This window comes from Sparus aurata, chromosome 12 (genome assembly GCF_900880675.1).
Source record: "Sparus aurata chromosome 12, fSpaAur1.1, whole genome shotgun sequence".
NCBI classification, from domain to species: domain Eukaryota; kingdom Metazoa; phylum Chordata; class Actinopteri; order Spariformes; family Sparidae; genus Sparus; species Sparus aurata.
In genome coordinates this window covers 9,634,092-9,649,052 of record NC_044198.1, presented here as the reverse complement: position 1 = coordinate 9,649,052, position 14,961 = coordinate 9,634,092, and the positions used below count along the sequence as shown (strand labels likewise).

Below are 14,961 nucleotides of genomic sequence, written 5' to 3'. Positions count from 1 at the left end.
TTATTGGCATGAAAGTTTGAACAACAATATTGCCAAAGCATCTTGTTTAAACAAGATCTCTCTCTCTCTCTCTCTCTCTCTTTCTCTCTCCCCTGGCTGTTGGGTGCCTCGCTCCAGATGTTTTGGATCTGGATCTTTCTCCTCCAGGAGTTTCAGCCTCTCCTCTCGTGTCTCTCTCTCTCTCTCTCTCTGTCTCTCTCTCTCGCTCTTCCTCTTTGTTTGTTTCTCGTCTCCTATCTGTGGTGCATGGTCTGCGTGAGCTTAGCCTCTTATGTGTTTGTGTAGTCTGTCCTCTGTCCAGGTCTCCATGGTGCAGACCCAGGTCCGTCTGGCACGCCCTTGATGTTGTCCACTTGTATCTCTCTGTCATCCTGATTGTCCACATTGTAATTTCCCTACCATATCATTTGGATGTCTGACCGTCTTTGGTCTTTTCTTTGTAACTCTTCCCGGCGTTTTTCTTCCGATTTACTCCCCTTTAAAGGTTTATTTTGGTAACATTTTTCCGAATATGAACCAACAGGGTGAGGTTAGAGGGAGTCATGTGCGGTACAGATTGTGATGTCCCCCCCCCCCCCCCCCCCCCAAGGCAAATCTGAGACATTTTAAACAAAATTGACTTTGACTTTCATTTGCGAGACGTTGCCTTTGAAATGAAGAAGTCAAAGCTATCACACTGATGTAAAGTTTCTCAAGGAATTATGATGGTTTTCTATTTTCATGGAGACAAGAATGCATCTCCTGGCTCTGGTACTGAGAAAAATATCGTCATGTGAAGCTTTTTTTGGATGTTAAAGCTCAAACAAAAAGGTTTTATTGTCCAAGAAACGGCCGCTGCGTTTCATCAGCACTTTATGTTGTTGGCTCTGTGGTTCTTCAAGCTTTGTCAGAATTATTCATGTTCATAAAAAGTCACGAAGCAATCGAGGAGTGATTACGGTTATGAATAAATTATCATACAGAACAGTAATACAATTGTGCAACATCTGGGACACAACGATGATTTTGAAAGATGTGAAACTATTTTTGGTTCAGCTGTGCAGCTTTTTCCAAAGCGGACTTTGATGTGAATGAGTTATGAGTGACGGAGGTAACATCTGAAAGTGATAGAGAGTCTCCCCACTGACTGCTTTTAAACCGTCTGCACACTCTGCTTCAGGGTGTCCTGCCTGTCTTTAGTTCCTTTCTATACCTAAGATTGGTTAGTTAAATGGGCTATTTGTAAGAAAAGTTGAGTCTCACACGCAACCTGTCAAATGCTGAAGCTTCCCGTTGGCGTCCTGACTTACCATCCCAAAGCGTCAGTATTCTATGAGATAGAATCAGAATCAGAATCAGAATGAGATTTATTGCCAGGTAGGTTTTTACACAAACGAGGAATTTGTCTTGGTGCAATGGTGCTTAAAATATACTATCACACAAAGAATAAAAAGATAAATATATAAATTACACAAAAAATATACAAGTCAGGACCTCTCATTCTATATTTATGCATTTGCATTGATGCTTAAGCAAGGGACCTCTCTCAGTCAGAGATAAGCATATATTTTCTGACTTTATACCAGACACATTATGGAGACAGACCATTTAAGGCAATTTGAATAGAGAAGTCCATGATGCCAGCAACATAGGTTGAATGAAACATATCCCACCCCCTTCCCTCCAAAAGCCAACCATGTGCTTTAGAGCAACCAAACCGGGAAAGATATTGGCCAATCGCGTTGTTGCACGACAGTTTCAACCAATTTGTGGAGGATATTAATCATTAGTGACTAAATTGGCAGTCCCATTTCATTTAAACAGGGGGTTGGTCTACTTACTTTGACCTAACTGCCCAGGGGTGTTGCCAAGATGGCTGTCAAGTGGCAGGACATGCCTGTATGGACTTTTCTTTATACCCCCTTGACGTCATTTCTTCCTTGCTTGCAAAGACTGGCTAGCATCCAGTGAGTTTGCATCTTAGACATTCTTCACATAACGAATTTTATAGAGTGACTAAAATGTCCAGGATGTGATGCAGCATACCAGTCCTCAACCAATTTGTCTGGAGGTGTCAGGGCTACTATCTCACATTTGTTTTAAAAGCCTGTTCAACATTCCATCTCGGCGCAGACTGAGATGATTTATTCCTTTCTATAGCAGCCATGAGAGCCCGAGCCACAAATTCCCACCTGGCGCTCATGTGGCAACGTGGATATTATATGTATGTACAAGTGAAGCCCGAGAAGACTTAGATCTCATACGTTTCCATCTCTCCTCTTTTCATATTATCTGCTTTTACTCATCCTTTTACCCCCATTTTTCATCTTCCAACTTGCCTCCTCTCCTTCAGCCTCTTCACACTGGTGATTTCTTCCTTTTCCATCCTATCACCTCAAACCCCCTCAGCTCTTCTCCACTCTTTTTCTGCCCTCTCCTCCTAACCTTTCCCTTTCCTCTGGACCTTTTCCCTCATCTTCTGTCATCCCACTTTTCTTCAGCTTTCCTCCTCCTCCTCCTCCTCCCCCTCAACCTCCCCCCCTCTCCTCTTTGCCAACTCTCCACACAATGTGCCCATTGTTTCCACGCTCCCACCCCAGAAAGCAGAGAAACAGGACTTCTACGACCCAGAATACACACACACACACATAGGCGTCCATTCTCTAACTTTCCCTTCAACATCATGGGCGAGTGCACACACACACACACACACACACACACACACACACACACTCACCCTCCACTCTCGCACATGCTCTCAAACAGTTGCAGCGTAGCGGCGGAGCTCGGGACAAGGGCTGGATTGAGAGCCGGCGTTGAGTCATGTGTGACCGCGGCCGTGACGGGCTGATTCACGGCTCGTCACTCGATGATACCCCTCCGACCACTTAAGCACTTCCACCTCAGCACACAGAGCCCCAAACTGACACATGTTCAGCCATTACAGTCATTTTGATGGCTGAGAATAGAATAGAATAGAGTCACAGCGCCACAGATTGCATACTACAGACTACATACCCCATATGTGCACTATCGTTCAACAGATTATAGTGTCTGCTTTGGCAACCTGTTCTCACTCTCAATGCATCTGACACTGTAGGTACCCCTCTAGCGTCACTTCTCACTGTAGGGAAGCAGTATAAAGAGCTAAGTCCAAGTGGAGGCGGAATGGAGATATTTTTACCCAAACATGATCTTTTCCTAAACCTAACCAAGTAGTTTTTGTGCCTAAACCTAACCATACCACAACTTTTTGACCAATAGCATATTTCTCCTGACTAGACATGAACAGGATAAGATATAGGACAATATCTAGACGATATTTGAACCAGAATATAATAGAATGGAATGGATACAGGAGAAAGAAAAAAAGGATGATTTGTCTTACGGAAAAGAACCGATCACAATGTGAGTGTACATTAACAGTCCACTTACAAACGGCTTAATTGTCTTCTTTCATGATGTTTGATTGCATTGCATACATCTGTTTAATCTAAAATGCACGTCTGATGCTTGCGTATCGTTGACACAACAGCACTGTGATTCTGTTCATTAAAACTCGACTCCACCAGACTCAAACTAAACAGAATAGCACACTTTTCATTCCAGTCGCCTGTAAAGTCAGCTACAATAGAAAAGGAATAGAAAAATGGGCTTTGTCGTACAGAGCATACTTCACCCGGCTCGACCTTAATAGAAGAGTATAAGGAGAATCTGTTGAGAACACTACTGTAAACAAAAACAAAAAAAGGAAAGTCAAAGAATATAAGAAAAACCACAATACAAGAGGTTCAAAATTCATGCGTTTCATCACATCGCCAACAGAAGCACTTCTGCAGAATTTACTTGTGGACTTACTCACACAAAATAATGTTTCATTCCCCCGGGGAGAAGGAGATAAATTGTTAAATTACACACAGCCCAGTACTGAGTGGGTGTCACAGTGGCTTCTGGTTCCTAGAAAGCCACTGGAAGCCATGTTATACTTCTAAATAACAACCAGAATCATAAATAACATGTAAAAGCCTTTTTTAATTTGCCTATAAATTCTCCCTGGGATCACAGATCGCAAAAAGGGCTGGTGACAACCGAAAATCCAACTCGTGGGTTATTATCTGCGCGGCAACGTATTGCACACCCTTTCATTTAGCGAATGTCCACCTAATAAGCTACTTTGCTCCGAGGTTTTTCTGCTGTGATCTGTTCCACATGTTTTGGTAAAGCAGGTTTTTCAAGCTAAATGGCAGGAAAATGTCTCAGTATGGAATTAATCCTTGGAAAAGCTCTCAGAAATGCAGCTGAGAGCAGCGTAAGCATAAGCCGTGTGACACAAATACACGGTGTGTAGCTCACAGTGTACCCAGCTATAGCAGTGGCGGTGTGCAGAGTCTTAATGAGCGGCGGCCAGTTTTATTTGTATCTTGCGTTAGAATACTAACAGACAAATGCATAGCACACGCTGTATCGCCGTGGGTAAACACACACGTCAGTAGAACCAGATGTCTCCAATGAAAGGGGCATTGTTGAGGAGAGATCATTACGACTGGTCTTCAATTCCAGTGCAATTTCAAGGTGAAGGACAACAAACACCAGGGAAAGTCTTTCAAATATAGGAAATATGTCGAATATTCGGGAATGGGGCTGCAACTAACTACTACTGTCATTACCAATTAGTCTGATTATTTTCACTATAAATCGAGTAATCGTTTAGTCCAGTGTTGTTCAATCCTAGTCCTCAGGGCCCCCCTGCCCTGCATGTTTTAGATGCTCCCCTGCCCCGACACACCCGATTCAAATGACAGAGTCTTCAGCAGGGCTTGATGACGAGCTGAAGAGTTGAGTCAGGCGTCCAGAGGACCAGCATCGAAAAAAACAACGGTTCAGTCGATCACAATCACAACTTCCCAGAGCTCAAATGACGGACGTGACGCAAAGATGTCAAAATAAAAGCAGCAAATCCCCGAACTGATTTATCATGCATCAAGATAGTTGGCAACTAACTGTCGACTAAGTTGCAGCAGGTTTGAACACAAGAGTGTGTCCGTGTGACCTTGTGAAAACTTGCACTCTTTTGTATATCAGCATATACACAAAGCCTGGGTGCAGATAAACAGCCTCCACCACATGTGTCATGTTACTCCGCAGTTTATTGTTGGGTGTGTTCACTCGTCCGCTAATGAAATCACACTATTGGAGACAGATTCCGCCGATTACATCACCGGAGCAGATGCAGTGCATGGGATTGCGTCAGTGCGGTCTGCAGGGATTTCAGGCGTTCGACTCCAAAGCGTTCTTCAAATTCATCACCGAATGCTCCGGACTGTCAGAATCCCTAATGCTGAATGAAAACAAATGCTCGCATGGATGGAGGCTACCGCACTGAAAGCACGTTTAAAGATCATTGTGCGTTGTCTTATTAATGAAATCCCAAAGCAATTATGAATTGTGCAATACAGTATTTGGATTTCTGTTGTTCTGGATCTATTTCAGCACATTACATTTGAAATAAACCAATGGTTATAAGATGGAAGTGCTGACTTTTGGTCGTAATTTCGAAGGGTTTCACACCCAGATTGGATGACTTGCGGCTCTATTTTATACAGTCCCTAAATTACCAATTTAAGAGCAATGCAGTGGGACATTATATCTAAACAAACAAGACAACCAGAGAGTTTTATGGCCAAGCAGTGGAATGTTCTTTACAGGCCAAACCAGTCACCTGACCTCAGTTCAACTGCAAGTTCCACTTACTGAGGAGAAGACTGAGGGCCAAAAAGCGAGCAAGCAAGCTTAATTTAGTTTACACCTTAGAAAACAGTAGCTAGCAGTTTTTTTTTCCCATTTCCCTCAGTGTGTTATAGGTTATTGTACAAGTTAAAAAGGTTTTGAAAGTTAAAAAGCACCAACTGGAGCGACTCTCTCCCGCAGAGAAACACCCCTCCTGAAGAGAATGAAAGGCCTCATCATTTTTTAATTCCTTTCTGACATCACACCTTCACCATGTTGCACATTTGCATGATTTATGCCTATATTGACATTAGAAGTGAAGCTAACCAGAGGCTGAAAACACGACAGAGCTGTCTGGAGACACAGTGAGGGGGGCTTGCTCAGGCGTGTGTGAGTTGACCAATCAGAGAAGACTAGGTATTCTTGAGCAGGGGCCTTAAAAGGACAGGAGTTAAAACAGAGCATTTCAGACAGAGGAGGAATATGGTGCTACAGGATTGGACTGGGCAGTATGAGAAAACTCTTGTGTTTTTTGAGCATTAAAACATGTAAACCTGTTCTATTAGTAACCCAAAACAAAATCATGACCCTGAAAATGAACATGTCTCCTTTAAAATGGACTGATCTTTAATATAGACACAATAACCGAAAACAACAAAGCAAAAGCAGGTTTTTAGAACTTTTTACAAGACTACTAGCAGTCTCTCAGACCTTTAGTTCACTACTTTGTAGACGCACCACTGCCAGCAAGTACAGTTTAAAGTCTTCTTAGGATAGTCTCTACGAGCTCTGTGCGTTTGGACCGTTTCTCCCTTTCTTCCTGGCAAATCCTTTCAAGCTCAGTCAGCAGAATGAGGAGCGATTGTGAGCTGCCAGGTCTCTCCACAAAAGTTCTACGGTGTTCAAGCTTTGGCTCAGCCACTCAGTGACATTCAGAGACTTGTCCTGAAGTGAATCCAAGGTTTTCTTGGTGGTATATACTTCAGGTTAATGTCATGCATTTGCTCCAGTTTACCTCAGGGACCTCTGATTACTTGGCTGCATTTTGTCTCATCAGAGGGGAAATTACTGTATATTACTGAATTCTTATTTACTTATGTATCTTAGAGATTTGATTTACTGCAGAAACTTTGTTGTTGTGGTTTTTCCTTCACAGACTGAAATTTTAATTTATATTTCATACATTTTAAACATAATTTTGCCATTATGTGTGGACACTAAATAAGAAGTATTGCAATGGTACAAGTGAAGAGGGGAAAAGCAGAACTACCATAAATTGTATATTAAATGTATTTTAAGGTGTTCCTATTTTGAGGTGGAAGTAGGGGTGGGAGGAGAGGTTGAAAAGGCAAATTTAAAAACTGTTGACTGAAAACTGTGCTGAAGGAAATTGCAACAGAAATGTAACTGTCCTCAGTCATAATTCAGACATTAAGAACTGAAATGTCAGCAGTAAAGAATAATGCATTAAAACTAAAATACTCCGATGTATTCTTCTGCATTTTATACAGCTTTCTTGAGATATGCAACACAATCTACTGATTAGATTGACTGCGGCAAGGTAAAGCGGTTTACCCTGATGATGTGTTGGAGGTGTTCTAGCCACAGACCACAGTAAGAGTCTGTCTCTTGCAGCCCTTTTCAGCTCACGGTTACTGCTCCTGTTTGTACCTTTCCTCCTTGCAATATTTAAAGGTGTTATTTGTAAAATATGGCCAGAATTCAATGGTTGCACTAAAAACATAGAGGGCAACATTTGACCGAGTAACCCTTTTCAAGCTATCCTTGGCTGTAGCTAGACACTGTTAGCTAATTGGCTGATGGCTCAGTAAGCCCTGCAGTTTGCCCAGAACAGGACCTGGATGGAGGCGATTTACAGGGGCTCTGACCATCAACACTTTTGTTTCTTCACTCTCTGTTAATAATGTTAGTTCATTTTGTTTATGTTTTAAACAAAATTCTGGCCATGTCTTACCAATTGCTCCTGTAAAAGGGATCAATTGACAGTGTGAGGTGGAGTACACGCATATCCTGTCCATTAGATCTGTTCTTATTGAAGGATAGCTAATAATAACTACGAATAAATCTTTGTGTAAAAACACAATGCATGTTATATAAAAGCATCCTAGCATGGAAACGCCTTTTGAGTGTTGCGACAGTGTACTGTGTTTACTCCTGAAATATAGCTGTGTTTCATTCTTGCAGAGCCTGGTTCCTCTTTTTCTTTCCCATTAATGACTTGAGACATCCTTTACATGATTTGACCCACAAACCCACCACGCAAATACACAAAAAAGAGAAATGAATAGTCGCAGTTAGAGAAGTTGATGGGAGGGCAGCAGGGAAACAAGGAGTTATGGAGTGAGGGTCAGGCATGTTTTTTATTCACAAGCTGATGTGGTCCAGTGTCCTCCAAGCAGTAGCCTCTGACATTGCATCATTTCAAACATCTCGGTCACCCTGACACCACGTGTCTCACTGATGCCTAGCGCATGGTGTGACCAACAGAACTGACCAATATCCTTTTGTCAAACTCACGGAAAATCTTTTATGCAGGTTCACTAAAGGACATATCTCGTTCCATTTCTGGGAATGTGTGTGCACATTAGTAGTTGCAGACAGTGGGCATGAGTCTGCAGAGTAAGTGGTGCTCTACAGGTATGCTGAGACCTTAAAAACAGACTAGTGTTTGGCTCCAAACCTGTGGGAAAATGAAAATGTGCCTGCCTGCTTTTCTCTCTTTCTGTCTCTGTTATGTCTTTATCATCATCTTTTTGTTTTATTTTCTCAGTGTCAGTCTCCATTTCCCGGAGTCGTCTGGATATGTTAAACACATCGCAGGGCCGTGACATGTGGTTCCTGCAGGGCATTCAAAGATAACTTTTGGGTTACTTTGTCTGTGCTAGCTTGCTGGCTAACAAGCCACCAGCTGCTCCCTACATGTCACCCTCTGAAACTGAATGTCACCCCCCAACGTACAGTAACCACATTTTAAGATAATGATGTCAAAAAAGTCGACTATTCCGAATTGCATTCTGCATCACACGCATACTGGCAGCAGTGTCTTCAAACTGATAAGAGCAGCTTTCCCGTCAAAACCAGTTTATTTTTTGCATTTGCAGAGATAAAAATTAAGGACAGCAGAATTTGAAGAGGACTTTTGCTACATTTACATCTCCTGATGCGTAAGCAGGACATACAGCTAATGTACTGTAGTGTAAAACATAAGAACTGGGCATGTCTGCCATGACACTACTACTAAATTCACACATCTTAAACAGTTAAACAGACCTACATGGGTTATATTGTCTGCAAACTTGTACAAATGGTGAATTATACCAGAGCTGACCTAAATGCCTTGAAGCTTCAGACTACAGTGAGACATCTGGCTTCTCTCTGATCTCAGTTGAGAGTTGCACATTCTCAGCACAGGATCAGGCAGCTGACAGGAACAGAGGATACTAACGGTGGTCCCTTTTTAAATGTCTTTTACTTCGGTCTTTCTCTCAAAACTCGGCGCTGACTGAACGATGATCAGCAGACAGATAGGAACATTTTTGCAAGCCGCTGTCCTTAGTGTCAACACACGTCATATCATCGCGCTTAAGAAGGGCTAAAAATGAAAGCGTTCACCCAGGTGTTGTATTTTCATTACAGCCGATCAAGCCCAGTGCCGATGAATACCTGCGACTAGTCAACTGACGTGGGAGCACGTTCCAATTATACACATTCACATTGAAGACAAAAACCAGATGTTAGTAGGTGTTGGTGGGTTTTTTGTCCAGTGTGAAAGAAAAAAAAATCACAACCCGGGGCCATATTTTATTACTAACATACGGCTGAATGTCTCAGCACTATGCACAATAACTGCTGATGCAAGTATTTACCTTTTTCTCTCCATCTTCAACAATGTGTGCTCTCACCCGGTCTACTTATTACGATACGATTTTGGCAGTGGGTAACTCGCATTTTATGCATCTACTTTTTCAAACACGATGAGAGATCTAGAGAGCACCTTCCAAACCAAATGAATAAAAATCTAAATGAGCACAGCTTTGTACTGCAACTCGCTGACACCCCAGAGCTATATGACATCATAGAACGTGATATTTTTATCATGATATAAACAAACAAAACATCAGTAATAATTGGAGCGGTTGAAGACCAAGGGAGGCTTTTGATCTGTGATTATTGTTTTTATGACTGCAGCTGATCGAGTGATATGCCGTTCTGTGTTACCTCAAAAAGTCCCATGTCACTGCAAACCATAAGCATGACCAAGACCATAGCATGTGAAACTGCAGTGTGGTGCATCACAGTTCAAAATATATCCACTGTGGTCTGAAACTGAATTCTGATCAGCAGTTGAAAAAGAAGTAGTGGTCTGACCACAGATTCACACTGAGCTGGATCGGAAACTGAAGCAGAAACCTTTGCATCTTTGTCTTCCACAGAAGTGATGCGTGTAAAGAGATAGAAACAAATGTTTGTAACTATTTGTTGTATCTTTCATATCCTCATCACTGCCCTCGAGCTCACAAAATGTGACTGCGGTACCTGCATGAATGTGGAAACAATCTGGACGTCGGGAGGAAGAATGGGTGGAATGCAGGTCCTCAGACGAGGGGGAGGAGAAATCGTGCCTTCGCTAATCACAACACAGATGGTTCAAGGACCCTTTCTTTTGACGGATGTCAGGGCTCATGTGGGGAAACATAAAACAGTCATCTTCACAGGGGACGATACATCTTTGCGGTGGGGAGTTGTGTTTAGTTTGACCGAAAGGGTCACAAGTCAGAAGCATCAGCTCATCCCTTCAGCATTTGTTTTGCTTTTCAGCAAGTTTTGGAATAACTTTGGGATGAGTCTGTTTTCGTAGCCCTCAATCTATCAGAGCTTGAAGGACTGATAGCCTGCGCTGCTCCCCTGGTTACTGAGGAGACCACTCAGCTACTGAGAACTATCCTGCCACCATATTTGGAGCGCTGGTGTGTCAAAACCAGGGTGACACTGTGTGATTATCAACCGAAAGATCTTAAAGAGACATCAAAGTTCAGAGCAGATTGAGCACGAAACTAAAAACCGTAATAGATCATGAGTTTGTGGTTTTTTGCAAGCGAAGGACGCTTATTTGTCATAGGACACGAAACAAAGTTTGATGAGTCCAAACTGTCTTCAATACATAAAGCAGCTACCAGGAACTTTCAATTATGTTCATTGTGGGGACCCCTGTGGACAAAAGTGGCATGAGCACCACCGCCTTTTCTGTCATCGTTCATCTTTTCTGGAGGCAGGTCAAACAAAATCAAGACATAATTTTAACACTGTTTTTTTTTTTGTCTTTTTAACTGCTGTTTGCAGGAGACTCAACAATGAGGTATTCTACCTATTTGGGCCATGTGAGATTAATAACTGTATTATGATGATGGTGAAATAAAGGTAACTCTTGTGTCAGACCACCAGACTACAGAGCAGCTTCTTTCCTCAAGATCATACTGTATACTGTATCATAGCACTGTATTCCCCCCCTGCTTTGATTTAATCTCCTGTCTCTTTAAGGCCCCTCCTCCCGAATACCCAGTCTGCTTTGATTGGTCAGCTCACACACGCCAGACCCAGCACCGCTAACAACGACAACAGAGCAGCTGTGCCAAACCAACTCTTACATGGCACACTAGCCGCTAGCCATAAATTACGCAAATGTGTGACATGGTGCCCTAGTGTGATGTCACAAAGTTAGGAATTAAAGGCGGGACAACTGACGAGGCGTTTCAGGTGCAGCGTTTTCTGCGGGAGAGAGGAGCTTCCATTGGTGACCTCCAAAACCTTTAATATGTACAACAAGTTATACAAAACACTTGAGATATGAAAAAGGATAATAGGTCTCCTTTAAATAGAGACTGCTTTTGTAGCCAGTTAAAAGTTCCGTGCAGTAGATTTGATTGTCTGTCAGAATTTTGAAGTTGGATCATGTTTTTTTGATTAATTGGTGAAAATGACTGAATTAAGAAATATCTATAAGAAACAATAATGGCTCAATAAGCCACAGGTCAGGACACCAAGAGGGCTGCAGCTCTGTTTCTGACGGGTTTCACAACAGCAGGAAATAATATTTCTTCATGTCCAAAGTGTAAAGGTCAGAATGCCTTCAGCAGCCCAAGGCCAGTCACACTATCTCACCTCCGGCTGTAGCCTATGGATGTGTCTCAGCCTGGTTTGAAGTTAGTATACCTGAGATTCTATTGGGGGTCATACAGTACAGGATGAAAATGGAAAAAGGAATGAAGTAGAAAATGTAGTTTTTTATTCATGAAGGTTTTTTTTTTGCGAAGCCTCAAGTCAACAGTCAATGCATGATACTCATTACGCGACATTATTTTAAGAATGTGGATTCTATATTGAAAACAGGCTGAAGGCCACAGACCTGGTCTGCCTACAGAAGTGTAAATGCCTCTCGCACTCAGCCCAGAGCATCAAAGACCCCCTGAGGTTTGCTGCAGTGGGTGGTAGGTAAACACTATCTCCTGTGAATACACAAATAAACACACTCACACACACCATTTGAGCCCCAGATCAGTATAATTAGATAACATCAAAAAGGGGCGAAGACACCATGTAGAGCTCATATGGCTCTTTTTTTTATAGCAGACCTTTGAAATCAGTTTCAAAGAAATATGAAATAGAAACTTTGTCATGTTGTTTAATATCTCGAGTGCATGTGGCAATGAAAAAGAAAAACGCCTTGTTACGATGATAATTTGTCTTAAAGGCGCAGCTTGGGACCAAAATGGAGACATCATCATCATGAGATGTACCGTCACGCCTCTTTAGGAGCCGCAGCGCCGGCTTTCTGTGTGAATTACACAGCGGTTCATCTTTAAGGCGGAGATGCTTCACTCTGTGTGAATCACCATCGACGAAGAATTGGCGAACCAACGCTGCGGAGATAATGCGGCGTCACTGTGTAAAAAGGGCTTGTGTGTAGGTGAACGATGCATCGATGACGTTGCATCTCAATTACTAGAAAAAGTTCACCGCGTCTGCTCGGAGTATTGTTGAATCTTTGTTTTTTTGACATGTCAGCTATGTAGACTTTATTGCCACATTCTGGCCTGGCAAGCCTGTTCCGGCATTTGTAATAGTTTATTGTGTCAGCGTTTGTTTGGAGATCATTTCTAAAAGTCGTATGGCAGAGCGGAAAAATATCTGTATTAGTGAAAATTTTGACCTAAACTGCTCTGAGGGAAATGCTATGAGTGTCCAAAGAGATTACAAATCCCCCTCTGGAGACACAAACGCAAAGTTTGACCGCTTTGGGACAAAATGTTGGACACATCATCAAGCATCACTTGTTTGGCAGGAAAGAAAACACCTGTTGAGATGTTGTTGAATAAATCTGTTTACTACCCAGGATGCACAGCTTCAATTTCACTTAAAACATCATCTTTGCAGCAATATGGTCTCTGTGCATTCGGAACCTCGGTGTTAAGTCTCGTCATGCTGTATGCACATGTCAGGTGAGTGAAAAACTAAGCTATTTCCATGACTCCTCCTGGCTCCTGCTCATTCAGGAACAAGGAGAACAGCTGGCTAAAACCTGAACTATATGCAGGAATAAAGTCTCCCAGATGCAGGAGTGCTTCAGACTTTTTATTGTAAAACTCTGGAGAAAATAACAAATGATGTCTTTCTGTCACAGGACGAAAAAATAGAAACAATCAAGGGGACTGGTGCTCCAGTCTGACTCAGGATCATTCACCTCCATCCTTGTATCAGCTGAGACAGGTTAACATATAATCTAGAATATCTGATCCTGTTTTGGTGGAAGGGTCCTGTGTGTCACGTCTTTAACAGAAAGTTCAGTCAGAAGTGAAGTTTGTTCATTAAACGTGTGTTTGGAGGCCTGAGTCCAAGGCGCACTGTACTGACTCCAGCACCAAGGCGCGTACTTTGGGAAGATGCCAACGTCACAAGAAATGTTTGAGGACCATCAGCGCTCTGCTGGCCCGGTCTTCATATTTTAACAGTTACACCTACAAGTACTGACTGGGACAAAACACCAGCATTTCCTGCTGGATGACAGCTGGATCGGACTGAAGAGGGGGGAGAGAGAGGAAGAAGACTAAAAGAAATCTCCCAAAACATTCTCTGAGCGTACATCAGCGTGGAAAATCAACACAGATGTCAACCTTTTTTTACTCCCAGACCCAACGTCCGCTTGTTTTTTTGTTTTTTTCCCTCCCATGACTCCCTTGCACAAATATTGTTCCAATCCCAGCGTTTGATAAAGAGCCCGACTCTGGCGCAGCAAGTCCCCTCAGTCCAGCCGCGTCCCTGTTCTCAGCCGAGCGTCTCCTGTCGACATAACGGTGCGCACGGCGGGTTCAGTCATCTGCTAACGCCATCAGAGCCTTTTATCTGAACCCAGCTGCTTTCTCTAGACCACGTCTACGTGGCAGGTATACTTTTTGATTGTGTACAGATGCCCACGTTTGTGCATGCACAAGGAGACGCGCCGGAGAGAGCCAATGAAAACCATGCATTTCTCTCTCTCTCTCTCTTTTACATGAGGATTCATTCAAAACTCAATACTTACAGCGTCTTCTTTTTCCAGTGAGAGCAGTAGGTAGGTTGGTGTAGCTTACTCCCTGACTGGTTGCTTAGATGTCCACCTCAGAGTCTTGATTCGGGGTGCCTGAAATTCCTTCCAACGGACAACTCCTAGAGACTGTGCCTGCCTGCCTGCGCAACTCTGGTGTCAAAGTCGCAGCGGTGTAATAATGCAAGACTCCAAATCCAGTAGACAGCCAGGTAACCCTTTCATTTTTATGTCCGTGCAGAAAAAAAGAGCAGTATCCCCCTCCTTCACCAGCGTGCCCCTGTGTCTCAAGTTGTTCTATCTGTTTTGTATCCAGATGAAGTCGCCTTGATGCTCTCTGCTGCGTCTCCGTGCCTCTCTGTGCTGGCGCGGCTGCTCCACCAAGCTCTCTCTCTCTCTTTCTCTCTCTCTCTCTCTCTCTCTCTCTCTCTCTCTGACCGACCGACTGCCACACACACTCTGCAGGAGAGGGATCTTTGTCTGCACATGACGTCATTCCCACACATGCACACGCACACACACTCACACACACTGAAAAAAAAAAAACTAATAGAAATGGCTAATGTGAGCCATTAAAACGTTGCTGGACACCATATTTTGCTTGTAGGAACTTTATTTTGAAAGGCGTGTTCTCTGAAATGGAGAATGTTCTTGCA

At 42.9% G+C, this 14,961-nt stretch overlaps 1 protein-coding gene across 1 annotated transcript in view; it reads right to left on the bottom strand.

The window, feature by feature from the left end:
- lpar1 (lysophosphatidic acid receptor 1) overlaps window positions 1–14,728 on the bottom strand; it is a 45,205-nt gene extending 30,477 nt beyond the window's left edge. Inside the window, exon 1 of the mRNA XM_030436415.1 lies at window positions 14,303–14,728. The gene's annotated coding sequence lies outside the window, so the exon portion shown is untranslated. The remainder of the gene's footprint in view (window positions 1–14,302) is intronic.
- Window positions 14,729–14,961: the final 233 nt, after the last annotated feature.